Raw genomic sequence first — 13,824 nt, forward strand, 5'->3', positions numbered from 1 at the left:
TGAACAAACCAAGTGACCTCAGCCACTAATCACATATATTGCCTTCTAGACCCTTCCCCATCTTTGTAGCTTTCCTTTGGATCCTCTCCAATATTTTTATGTCCTTCTATAGTTTTATGTCCATATATTGTGGTGCTCACAACTGAACACAGAGCTCAAGGTGAGGCCATACCTGCACAGAGGGGGACAGTCCTCTCTAGAGTAGACATTGCTGCCCTTGTCTGGCTAGCAATGCTGTGCCTGATGCACTCCAGGATATGGATGGCCCTTTTGGCTGTCAGTGCATACTGCTGACTCAGATTCAACTTGCCATCTGCCACATCCCACAGATCCCTTTACACAGGGCTGCTCTCTAGCCCTTTGTCCCCTAGTCTGTATATACAACTAGTGTTGCACCGTTCCAGGTTCAGAGTTACAAGAGCAAGAGCACTTGTTCTTGTTAAAATTCATAGAATTGGTAGTTGTCCAGCCCACTAATTTGTCAAGATCTTCTTGATAGGCGTCCCTGTCATCAGCTCCTCCTAAGTTAGTGTAATCCACAAACTTAGTGTGCATTTGACTCCTGCATCCAGATCATTTATAATAATTAAGAGACATGGCCCTTAAATGGAGTGCTAGGGAATACCACCAGTGGCTGGTCATCAGCCCAATGTAAACCTGCTTTCAGTAATATAGTCCTCTGAGCCTGATATGTCAGTCAATCGTTCACTCACTGTGTTATGTATTTGTCTAGCCATATACTGGACATTTTGTCTAGAAAAATACTGTAGAGACAGCAATGAAGGCTTTGCCAGAATCTAAAAAGTTTGCATTACTGGATTTCCTCAGTTAAATAGATGGGAAACTTTGTCACAATGGAAATTAAATAAAAATGCATTACCTTTTAACTGTTTTTCAGTAACTCCCAAAATAATCTTCTCCATATTTTTAACAGGCACTGAAGTCAGACTGATGGGCCTGTAATGTACCAGGGTCTTCTTTCTTACTCTTCTTGAAAATTGAGTGTCTCACTCCAGTTTATAGGAGGGAGATGAGGTTCTTTGATGTGTGTATACCTGGCATGAGATTAAGAAACAACGGTTCAAATGTTGGTCTGACCAGTTTATTACAAATCCTAGTCATTCAGGGAGATGGAGAAGGGGAGAAGGGCGACAGAAAAGATAGGAAATAGAAGCAAGGAGTCTGTATAGGAAGCAGGAGGGAGATAGTCACCACCATGGTTCAACGTGGTTCGTAGTTCAGTCATTGATCTTCAGTAGTGGTGGGTCGTCGGGTGTTCTGTTGACGATGGTGACCATAGCAACGATGACAACAACGATGGCAGTACAAACTTATTTATAAGTCCAAAGTGGTTGAGTCAGCTCTCCTTGGAGTGGCGGCTACTGGCTCTGGGATCTCAGCAGAAATTCCTTTGTTATCATCTTCCGGGCCTTGCCAGCAGATAAGAGGGAGCAGGGATGCCCATCTGCATCCTGTTTTTCACAGGGCACAATGGTGTTGTTCCCCAGTTTTCTCACACCAAGCTGGGGCTATTAGGCCATTTCTTCCGTCAGTAACCATTCCTGAGCACTCTCTTCCGGAGGCAAGCAGCTCTGGAGGAAGGTGCTTTCAAATGTCAAAGTGATGTTGATTGTCACACAGTAGCACCCATCATTTGCCACCTTCATAAATCAGTTAAGAGTCTTATCACAAGAAATACCTCAGAAAGCAAGCTTTGAGACAGAAGACGAAGAAGGGTTCTCACATTGAGGCAACCTTTGCCAGCTTCCAGTCAGCTAGGACCTCTCTAGATTATCACCACCATTGAAAAATACTTCAAATAGTGGACTAATGATTGCTGAAGCAGATCATTGCTTAGATATCCTACATTTAAGCAACTGGACTGTTCAGGAGTAAATTGACAAAAAAAGACAGCTGGAACTTGAGCATTTTATATTTTATGGTATGTGCTAGAGGGCATAGTGTGAACTGTGTGATCAGGGCTGCAGGGTAAGAGACTAACATTTTGAAGATGCTTGTTATAAACCAAGTGCTAGAACAATAAGTTGACAGGGCTGTCAGGCAGAATTATAACATTGTGCATGAGACAAAACCAATTGCCATATTTTGGATAGTGGAGAGTCATTTATTAGACCTAAGGTACACGAGCAGAGCAGGGAATTGGTTAAGTGAGGCCCTCTTTAATGTTTTCACAAATTACTTGGATGTAGGAGTAGAGGGCATTTTGTGCAAGTCTGCTGACGATACTAAATTGTGAGGAGCTGTTGACTCCATAGAGGGTGTAGAAGCCTTGCAGAAAGATTGAGAAAGAAATAGGGAGCTGGGCAATCAACAACCACATGAAGTGTAACAAGAGCAAATCCAGATTCTGCAACCTGGGAAGAGGCAATCCTAGCTATATGTACAGACTGGAGAATGAGATGCTGGAGGGCAGCTCCACTGAAAAAAGTCTGGGAGTCTTGGTTGACAGCAAATTGAACATGAATCAACAGTGTGCCCAGGCAGCCCAGAAGGCCAACTGCAGCCTAGGGTGCATCAAAGATGGTGTTTCTAGCTGCTCAAGGCTTGTCCCACTCTACACTGCAGTGGTGAAGCCCCACCTTGAGCACTGTGTGCAGTTCTGGGCGCCACAAAAAAAGAACATAAAACTATTAGAGAGTGTCCAAAGGAGGGCTATGAAGATGGATCTAGATGGGAAGGTGTATGAGGAGCAGTGGAAGTCCCTTGGTTTGCTCAGTATGGAGAAGAGACCAAGGGGAGACCTCATCATGGCCCACAGCTTCCTCACAATGGGGAGTGGAGGGGCAGGTGCTGATCTCTTCTCTCTGGTGACAAGCAATATGCCAAGGGAATGGCATGAAGCTGTGATAGGGGAGGTTCAGGCTGGATATCAGGAAGAGGTTCTTTATGGAGAGGATGGACAGGCACTAGAACAGGCTCCTCAGAGAAGTGGTCATGGTACTGAGCTTGCTGGAGTTCAGAAAGAGTCTAGACAGTGCTCTCAGGTGTATAGTCTGATTTTTGAGTGTTTCCATGTGGAGCCAGGAGCTGACATAAGCTGATCTTTATGGGTCCCTTCCAACTCAGAATATTCTATGATTCTATGATTATCAGAATACAATGTTGAGACTTACTTTGAGAAAAAAGAGTCCTGTCTCTCAGGAGCTGGTGAAGGAATACTAGGACATGAGACCAGACATATACTAGAAAACAATAGGGCATTACTATAGGGCACAATAACAGCACCTAGTATAGGAGTAGGTCATACAGCAATTTTAGAAAGGGTTGGGTATTGTTATATAGCAACTCACATAGGTGGAAGAATGCAGGTGACTATGTCATGAGATAGAAAGCTATCAGCTCATGGCACAGTGTAGCAGACTAACAAAAAACACTATATCTGTAGTATGCCTGGAATTGTCTTGGAAACTAAGTCCATTGCCATGACAGCAGGATAACAGCTAAAGATGTGTTTGGAGGAGCCCTGGCCAAAACTCTCCTGTTCAAGCTTGCAATGCAGCTCGTCCCCTGCCCCACGCCATCATAGTGGTGGCTCACGCCAAGTGGCCCAGCCCCCTGTGCACACCCATTGCAAACCAAATATTGGTGTGTGATTGGCACTGTCTGGGCTAAGGCATGGGGAGGGCACAGTGCTGTGCTGACTCAACTTATGGAAAATGATTTTATGCATTTTGATACTTTGGCTAAACACAGTCCTGTGAACAGAGAAAAATATGCAGCCACACTTTCTGTTTTGGTTAAGAAATTTGATAACAGGGTTCAAGACTGCTAAAAAAATCATCTTTTTTTTTTTTTTTTTTTGCATATTTGCAACTCCATTCAACATAAATACATTTATCAAATTAAATATCATGTCTCTTTACCAGACTTTTATTAGAGAAAAATATCTCTTGCTTCACAGGCACATCTTATTAATGTAATCAGTTCTTGGTAGTATGCACATTTGTGAAAAACTATTGTCAAGGATGAAATACAGAAAGAGGAAAATTTCATCAAAAATCTTTCACGAGCACATTGAGAACTCACTAAGAATTGAAATCACTGCCATCAAAAGAGCCTGATGTGTTAGATTCATAAAAACAAGATCAAATATCCCACTAGCTTTATGTTTTTATTGCTCTTTTTTTTTAACTGTTTTAATAAAAATATCAAAAATTCAAATGTTTTGTTACTTATTTACATTAACTACTAACTAATAGTTCATGATGGTTGCCTTCTGCTTTACTATGCTGGCCCATGATATCAGAAGCATATGTTGATGGGATGATAGTAGAGGCTGAATCTTCCCACCAATATTCTGTTAACATTTTGTTGCTGTGCAACAGATGGCAGCAGAGGAGTGGTCTGACAAATAGCATCTGATGTGAAAGTGAATGTAAAGCAAAGGTGTGTCGCTGATTTCCTCTATGTGGGAAAAAATGCACCCATTGGTGTATTTCAGCAGTTATGACAGCGACAGTGAGTTACCTCTGTTGGTTCAGATTTTGACAAGGATAGCATGCTCACTGGTGAAAATGTATAGCCAACGGTGGCAACTATGTTAAAAAAAAAAGTGTTTTGTAGCTGAGAATTTGCTCTATTAAGCAGATTTACTGTGATTTTTATATCTGTTGTAGTTTCCACAGAAATAAATAGGAGGCATTACTTTTTGAGTGACCTACGTACATTCAGCTCAAGACAATTCCTCTTCACGCAGTGCAGCCCAGGCAGGCCAAAAGATTGGGTACTCATGCCTTTTCCCATAGTTCAATCTTAGCTTTCATTTTTTTTCTGTCTTTATTAAAATCCTTATTGCTGGAGTCATGAGATTATGAGATAATCTCAGCTGTCATTCAAATCATGCCAAGGCCTAGCCATCAAGAATGCTGTTACTTCACCCGGGTCATTACAAGTCCATGAGACCAGGTGGGATCCACCTGAGGGTGCTGAGGGAGCTCTCAGTAGTGATTGCTAAGACACTTTCCATGATTTATCAGCAGTCCTGGTCAACCAGGGAGGTCCCAGAAAGACTGAAGATTTACTAATGTGACACTCATCTACAAGAAAGGTCAGGAGGATCCAGGGAACTGCAAGCCTGCCAGCCTGACCTTCATATTGGGAATGTCATGGTATGTATGATCGGGTGACCTGCATAGTGGATCAGGAAATGGCTGTGTATAATCTACCTAGACTACTTAGTAAAGTGTTTGACCCTGCTCCCCACAGCTTTCTCCAGGAGAAGCTGGCAGCTTGGACAGGTGTACTCTTCACTGGGTGAAAAACTGGCTGGATGGCTGGGCCCAGAGAGTGGTGGTGAACAGAGTTAAATCTAGCTGGCAACTGGTCACTAGTGGTGTTCCCAAGGGTCGGTATTGGTGTCAGTCCTGTTTAATATCTTTACTGATGATCTATATGACGGGATTGAGTGCACCCTCAGTCAGGCTGCAGATGCCACCACGTTGGGAGGAAGTGCCTATCTGCTTGGGCTGAGGCCAGTTGCTAAGTGTTGTGCTTTGATGACAATAACCCCATGCATCGCTACAGGCTTGGGGCACAGTGACTGGAAAGCTACATGGAGGAAAAGGATCTGGAGGTGTCGACAGCCAGCTGCACATGAGCCAGCACTGCGCCCAGACAGCCAAGAAGGCCACTGGCATCCTGGCTTGTATAAGAAATAGTGTAGCCACTGGGACTAGAGCGGTGGTTGTCTCTTTGTACTCGGTACTAGGAAGGCTGCACCTCAAGTACTGTGTTCAGCTTTGTGCCCCTCACTACAAGAAAGACATCAAGGCCCTGGAGTGTGTTCAAAGGGAAACAAAGGCGGTGAATGGTATGGAATACAAGCCTTAGGAAGAGAGACTGAGGGAACTGGGACTGTTTAGTCTGGAGAAGGCTCTCTACAGCTCTCTACAACTACCTGAAAGGAGGTTGTTGCGTGGTGGCAGTCGAACTCTTTTCCCAGGTAACTAGCAATAGAGGTAATGGCCTTAAGTTGCACCAGGGGAGGTTTAGGTTGGATGTTAGGAAAAATTTCATTTATGAAAGAGTAGTGAGTATTGAAACAGGCTGCTCAGGGAGGTGGTGGAGTCACCATCCCTGGAGGTTTTCAAAAGAAGGGTAGATGTGGCACTGAGTGACACAGTTGAGTGGGCATGGTAATGATGTGGTGATGGTCAGATGGTCTTTTCCAACCTTAATGATTCTATGGCATGATATACAGTTGCAGCTTAAAATCTAAGAAACAAACAAACAAATAAACAAAACAGTATTTATAATTTAAAATAAAATTACACTGCTAAATCATCATTTTCATATGTCAAATCCTTGAGGTTATGACACATCCCTCTGTTTTTCAGTCACAATACATGCATTATGTACACAAAACTGCTTCTGTTCTAGTGGTAACCACAGTGGCTGGTTCCATCATAAGATCTGAAATGTTTGAGCAGAAAATATTCAGACTTAAAGTCTCAGGCAAATGTATTCTTTTTTTTTTTTAGGGCTGGAAGGAAGTGGGAAATGCAGAGAATTCAGTTCAAACAGACCAATTATTTCAATAAATGTTTTGTGCATGTTAAAAAAAAAACATTTAATTGCAAAATTTTGTTGAAAATATCTACTCCCTGCTGTGGAGTAAGCACTTGAATTTTTTCAGTGTGCTATTCATGAGCTGAATGTATTTCTTTATCTGAACTGAATGACACCTGTGGGGAGGAGGCATGGGACATCTCCCTGCAAAGCTGTGGAGCTTGAGGCGTCAGAGAGGAATCTGCTCCAGGAGACTGGGCAGACTCTGTGGTCTGGACAGACTACCATAAGGAAGCATGACAAGGCAGGGAGAATTACTCATAGGATTTCTTACTGACTTCACTGTATGCATTTCCTCCTTGTTCTGGCATTTTTGCTGTCTGACTTTTCTCTGTTGTGGAGTATAACTACTGAAGGACAGAGATCTAAAAACATTTCCTAAAACAGTGGCTGGGTCTGGCAGGTGGTGGGGACACAGGAATAGAATCATAGAATCATGGAATTGCTCAGGTTGGAAAAGACCTTAAAGATCATCCAGTCCAACGACAGCCTAACCATACTACCTTAACTAAAAACCCTCCACTAAATCATGACCCTGTGATTGGATGTGGCACCACATCCGAACGGTTTCTAAACACATCCAGGGATGGTGACTCAGCCACCTCCCTAGGAAGCCTATTCCAGTGCTTAACAACCCTTTCTGTAAATAAGTTTTTCTTCATATCCAACCTAAACTTACCCTGGCACAACTTATGGCCATTTCCCACTGCTTCCTTCCCTAGACCATTAAAGTAATGTCAAGGTTGCTTGTGTATTTGTCCTCCTCAAGACATTTCCTCTCTGTTTTCCCTATTCCCTTTGAAGGCCACATCATTATCAGCAGCAATAAAAATAAAACTAGTTTTATTTTCCTAGGCAGTGGAAAATTCCTCTTTTACTTCCAGTATTCATTTGTACACATAAAGTTTCTGGAGTCCTGCCTTCTTACCACATAAACATGACAAACATATTGCATCCCCTTCCATCCTCTCTTTCCCTATTAGAAAATATCTAAAATTAGAAATGCCTGATGGATGTCAGCACAGGCACATTCCCTAAGTAGTGTAATGCAGTATCTGGACAGGTGCCATGCAGAGCATGTGTTCAGCTGAAAGAAAGCATGCACTGGGCATGTTCTGCTCCAATAATTGAATCCCAGAGACCCGCCTGTCACAGACAGTCCAATACTTAAATATTATCATAGGGACTACAAAAAAATGCTTGGGATTTGAAGAATGTTCCTTGGAATATTCTTGTCTTGCATCAGGAAGATCTGGTGGACCAAGCATTTGCAATCTGTTTTCCTGGGCTAGCAAACGTCCCAGTCCTTAGCTGCATGTGTAGCTGAGATTTCTCCTTCTTTATGGTGGAGACAGCAACCACATAGAGTAGTGTAGCAGTGCCTTTTGAAAGACAATCTGAACAAGTTGTAGGGTGAGACCAGGGTTCAGTCTGCATAGGTTCAATCTCCACTGGCAAAAGACCATGACAAAAAGATAGAAAAAGCAGAGGACAAGAGAAAAGAGACTTCACCCCTGCTAATATAGTGCCAGGCAAGGCAACAACAAGGTACAGCTGATTTCACAGTGATGGCAACTGCTCACTAAGTTCCATTTGTGCTACTCCCAAGGGCCTTCCCAAGTTATTAATTGCAAAGCTAGCTGAAGCCAGAGAGCCAGAGAGAGTAGATTTCCCACATGGTGTCTCCTAGAGTTTGGATTCAGTTCTCCAAACAGACCAAAGAAAGCATTTCTAGAACAAATATTGTAGTTGTTCATATTTGAAAATAAAATACTTTACTTACTCCTTGCTTAGGAGGTCACCTTTCACAGGTGAATGTATGCAATGCAATGAAGTATTGCATGCAGAATCAACAAATATCTCCTTATTACTTTAAGACAGCTGTCCTTCGATTATTTATATAGGCTGGATCCAGTCTGATGTCAAAGGACCTTCTAAGAAAGTCATTAACTGTGCTCTGAATTAGTGCTGTTGCATTTCTTGAAGAGGTATTTTTAGTTCCCTTTTGTTGCAGACCCCCAAGGGTTCGAAACTGGAATCTAGTCCGTTCGCTGGCCGAGCCGCATGGGGAGTGATGACATGACCCAATATGAGTGCATCAGAGTCTCCGTTTATTATTCGTTACTTACACACATATATAGATCGTGGCGAACGTGCGTCAGCTTGTAATTGGTTGGAGCATTGCGAAAAGCCCCCTGCCTAACAATACCGTTGGTCATGCATGTTTTCATACCATTCCACTGTCTTAATCTCCTCCCAGGCAAGCTACCCCCTTATCTTAACTGAAGCCTCAGTTTGTCTTCCTGCTTTGACAGCTTCAAGGTCTCATAGCCTGGGTTGTGCACATAGCACCCGAGCTCACAGCCATTATAACGAGTTAGTACTTTTCCACCGGCATCTCCTGCCAATTGTTAGGCCTGTTCTGCTCGTACAACTGTTCAAGAGACCCATGACCCCCTCAGCTGTGGAGCCATCCCTCAACACCCTTTTTTTTTTTTTTTGTATGCACCAATAAAGTAGAACACACTTCTCCCTGACCGTTTAAAAAGCAAGTCTGAAAGCTGTGACACATAAAATGTGTTTTAATGATTCGTGGTTAGAGCTGTTCAGCAATATTGGGAAAATTTTGCTCAAATAGGTTTGCTCAATTATCTTTATCTCAAAAAGAGACAGAAGAGAGTCTTTAGTTTTCTTTATTCAAATAAAGGGAGAGTTCACTGGGACATAGCCCTGTGGGGTCTCTCAGCACCTCAGGAGTCACTGCCTCTTTTTTATCCTTCTTTCGGATGCATTGTCCCTCCTCCTTTCCTCATTGGCAGAAGTACTCAGAGGTTACAGACTTCCTGGTCCACCTAATATGTTCCCCTTGTATATGACCTATCAGGCCTGTGCAGTAGATTCAAAGTTTGTTAAGTTCGGGTTGCCAACAGACCACTGTAACTAAAACCCTTTTAGTGAGAATGTATAGACCTACTGGAAAGAAATTTGCAAGCTTCTGCACAACAACATGGGAGCAAGAGTATCTCTTTCGCAAGTTTCCATGTAAATTATTTTATTAGCAAGCGCATCTTCAAGCTTCTTTTATCTCAAGCAACTTGCAGATATAAGACTCATCTAGATATACAGAACACTCAGCTGGTACGAAAAACAGTTTTACAGAAGTACCTATTTCAGTAACGTGTCCTAAAAACACCTCATGTTAGCATCCAAAGCCCACACTTTCAATAATAAACGTATATGCCTTTAAAAGTTTAGTTGACACAGTTTATTCTTACGAATACAGCCTGATATTTTCTGACATGTTCAGATCAAGTGTCTCAAAACTACACAAATCCATTGCCTAGTTTGTTTTCCTGTCTTTCCAGTTGTGGATAGTTGCTTACCCTGGTTTTTAGATTCTGTTCTAGATACATTAACATCAGGAAAACAGATAAGTAGGATGAATAGTATTCAGTATAACCTCCCCAAGCAGCTGGATTTTTTTTTTTTTTTTTGAGAAGATGAAGGTGTTTCATTTTTTAATAAACTTTTTATATTGCTCATTAAGAGGAAACCATGATAAGTGGTGTTTTTGTCATACATATACCTCAAACAAGGACAATGACACCCCTGTCATCACAGAGACAGTAGCATCAGAATTCACTAATGGTTACCCTTTTGTGATTCTAATAACTGTACCCAGGCTGTCATCTATCTGACATGTTTCCTCTTGGAGGAAGGTAAATGGACATCATAGTCAAGTAAAAAAGTTAAATACTGAACTTAACTCTCCCTGAACTTTTTGCACAGTTGTTTCTCTCTTTTTCTGCTCTTCTTCAGAGCCAGTTACTGTTTACCATGCTTAATTTTCCTATGTGCAGGAAAGGGAAACTCTCCTCCCCTTCTGTTTAGTCTTGTTTCTTTTCATGTCCATGTTTGTGAACTTCAGAAAGCCTCACCTACAGTTAAGGCAGCAAATAGAGCTCTTTGGCTGCTCGTGAAACCAAGATGATATTTTTGTGGTCCCACTGCTGCCTGAGTCTGCTTTTCCTCTGTGCCAAAACAACCTGATTAGAGCTGGTTAAAGCATCTTCTTAAATTCAGAACTGAGGTTATTTCAGAAAAGAAAGCTGTTTATAAATGATGATCCTTGCTCATTCCTCTCTCTCTCTTCCTCAGAAATCTACATATTTGACACTTAAATAAAGAACAATGGAAACTGGTAGTAACAGACTGAAAATTCTGGGGAAGTGGTGAGAGTGGGGAATGTGATGAAAAGTCCTCTTACTCTAGGAAGGCTTGCAGTGCTCATCAGCTCACTGTGCACTCTACCAAGAATTCTCCTCAGGGTCCTGGTGAACTCTCTTGGCAAATGGTTAGTGGTGGGGAAGAACCTTTTGTGAGGCTGCTGGAGCTGATTGACTGCAGTGCTGCTTGTCACCAAATGGGAGAGTCTGAAATATCCTTTTCTTCAGAGTAATCACTGTCCTGTTACATTTTAGCTAGTGTCTATCTTGTAACTTTCCCATAAATTGCAGGAATCTGCCTAGAGATGCAGTTAAAGTTTATTATCACAACAATGCTAAACAGCTCATCCATCTCAGGTCTGCCTGCTCCCAAAGCAATTCCTTAGGAATTGCTGTCCATAGATTTGGCCTTCTTTTTCTAAAGAGCTTTCTGTAGCTAGGCCATGAACAGTTGGCTTCTGTGAGCTACAGAGATAGTTAACATTTTTCCCAGTAGGATCCATGTCTGTTAATGAGGGAGAACTGATGCAGCTGGACACTGTTGGCAGGTTGTGCTCTAAGCAGGTGTGGTAGCATCCCTGACCTCACACGCATGGCTAATATGACCGCTTAGAAAGGAGGAGGCACGGGAAAGCACAATCTAGCACAGTCTTACAATTTATCTGCAATGTATGCTTTATCCTACATCTCCTCTTAGTCTGGCCACAATCCTCTCAGGAAGTGCTGGTGTGTTGGTGAGGACCAGATAGCACAGATGTTACAGACCTCTAAAAGGAGAGAGAAAGGGATACATGCTGTCCTCTGTGTCCAGTCCATTGTCAGGCTGATCTCTCTCTAAAATCCTGAAGTTTTTAACACCACTTTTGGCACAAAAAAGGTATTATCATGTGGTGTTGTGAGATGCCTCCAGATGGCCTTGGGATTCTCTATGGGCAGGTTCTACTACTAGCCTTAGTTGTTTAAATTCAGTACACCAGACAAGCTGGAGCCCTGTCAGCCTGGAGACATGGCAGCCCTGTTTTCTTCTTGAGCAAGCAGAATTATTGATAAAGTCAGGAGTTTCTAAATAGAGAGCTGGTACCCTTCTACAAGGCTTTAACATTCTCCCCCACTCAGTTAAAGCAGATCTGTGCAAATTGGCAGGAGGTAGGCATGAATGAAGGACAACAGAATGGAGGTGTGTTCTGGGAACAGGCATCAGCTTGCTAGCGTTCTTACTAGCTATGTCACGTATGATATGTATTACTATGGAACAGTGGTTCAAGCTGCTTTGAAGTACAATTCCTTGTTTATGAAGGAATTGCAAGGAATATTCTTGTGTGAATGTTCAAACAACTGCTTCTTAATGTTGGTTTCTCTGTGCTTTGATTCTGTTTCATGAATCTTTCAATTGATATCAGGTCAGCTGAGTTCTTCCAACCTATGAATTTGTATTTCACTAGCAATTTCCATGTCATGTGCCAAAGAACAACCTTGAATTGAATGTAGATGACAGTATGGCTGAGGTGGCTGAGTCTGTGAGAAGGGCATAATAATACAGCAGGTCTCCTGCTGCTTCTGAATGGCTTATGTCACTGAATACCATAGTGAATGGAAAAGAAGGAATCACAGACAAGATATTACTAACAGCAGAAGGAAAATGAGCCTTCCAAAACCATGTGGTATATTCTTTTTTTCTTTTAGTGTTGGTGCAAGATAGAGCCTTGAAGAACTGGGCTATTAAGAATAGGTATGGTTAGGCACTATAAGTAGACGCAAGACATGTTTTGCAGATGGCAATTACTCTGCTTTTTTCCCTTTCTTTACTAAGACCTATTTGTCCTTTTTTTTCTTTTTTTTTTTTCCTTCTTTTTCTTTACCCAGAACATAATCCATATTAATGCATTTGCCAATCCTGTACTTTCAGACCTTTACCATGCATGAGAGCTGCTGTTACTTCAGCACTTCTGGCCTGATATTAAGGACCTCTTTGCAGAGAGGACAGAAAACAGATGCGAAACACATTTCCTTCTCCCTTTTAAATAAAAGGTGAGTGAGAAATGAAGTAGACAATGCACTGAGGATTATTCCAGTATCATGCAGTGGTGACTTTGGTGCATGGCATTCAGTCTCTCCTGTTGCTTGCTAAACAACATCAGCTTGCGAGCATTGTGGCTGTAGTGCTCGTGCCATGTTTCCTTAAAGCTGTTTAAGAACTTAACATAAGCCCCACACAAAACAGACAACTCTGGATTAGGTTATTTCTTGAATTTAGGAGTCACTTAAAATAGCTGATTATCTTGGGAACTGCCTTAAATTCAAGCTCTTCTCAGGGATGCTTGTCCAGGGTGCGTTTGCTTCTCCCACAGACTTCTGCTGAAAGCTGGAGCTCTAGAGTACTCAACTAAGAACAGACATCTAGCCTGGGAACATTGTGCCCTGTGACACCAGAAGAAAATAGAAGAGAGAAAATCTGTAAAGGCTACAGCCTTTACTAAGAAGAAACACACTAGAAGTTTTTGTCTTACCTATTACTGCCCTGTTAATAAAGTCCATGGAAGTTTTCTGAAAATATTCACTAGTTTTGTATCTCTTGACTGGAATATTGCTAAGTTAAAGTTGCTAATAACAAATAAAAGTCTAAACAAGCAAATATAATTTAAAGAAGGCAACAAATTGAAAAGGAACCACATGGTGGAGATTCACAGAGCACCAGAGAGACCATCTTGCATTGGATGAGCCTCCTGCCATCTGACTACTGCCTAAAAACCACATCTTTATCCGTGCTGCTAAGGAAGGTCAAACCATTGAAGGAGTTAATAAGTAATTTCTGAACCTGTAGGAATCATCTGTTTTTATGCTTTATTCTACTATTTTGTTTTATTCAATTAGGTATTGAAAGTCACAGTTAATGGTGTCTGCTAAATCATATATCCAAGAGCTGTTTAAACCACCTGGAGTAAGTCTTTGCACACTAGAAAATGAAGGATGACTAAAAACAAATAAGTAATTAAACAAAACCATATGACAC

At 41.9% G+C, this 13,824-nt stretch overlaps 1 protein-coding gene across 11 annotated transcripts in view; it reads left to right on the forward strand.

Annotated features, from left to right (window-relative positions):
* Positions 1-13,367, forward strand: part of TULP3 (TUB like protein 3) — a 56,629-nt gene extending 43,262 nt beyond the window's left edge. For all 11 annotated transcript variants that reach the window (XR_006933119.1, XR_006933121.1, XR_006933118.1 and 8 more), the window contains 2 exons: positions 12,721-12,842; positions 13,163-13,367. The gene's annotated coding sequence lies outside the window, so the exon portion shown is untranslated. The remainder of the gene's footprint in view (positions 1-12,720; positions 12,843-13,162) is intronic.
* Positions 13,368-13,824: the final 457 nt, after the last annotated feature.

This window comes from Gallus gallus, chromosome 1 (genome assembly GCF_016699485.2).
Source record: "Gallus gallus isolate bGalGal1 chromosome 1, bGalGal1.mat.broiler.GRCg7b, whole genome shotgun sequence".
NCBI lineage: Eukaryota > Metazoa > Chordata > Aves > Galliformes > Phasianidae > Gallus > Gallus gallus.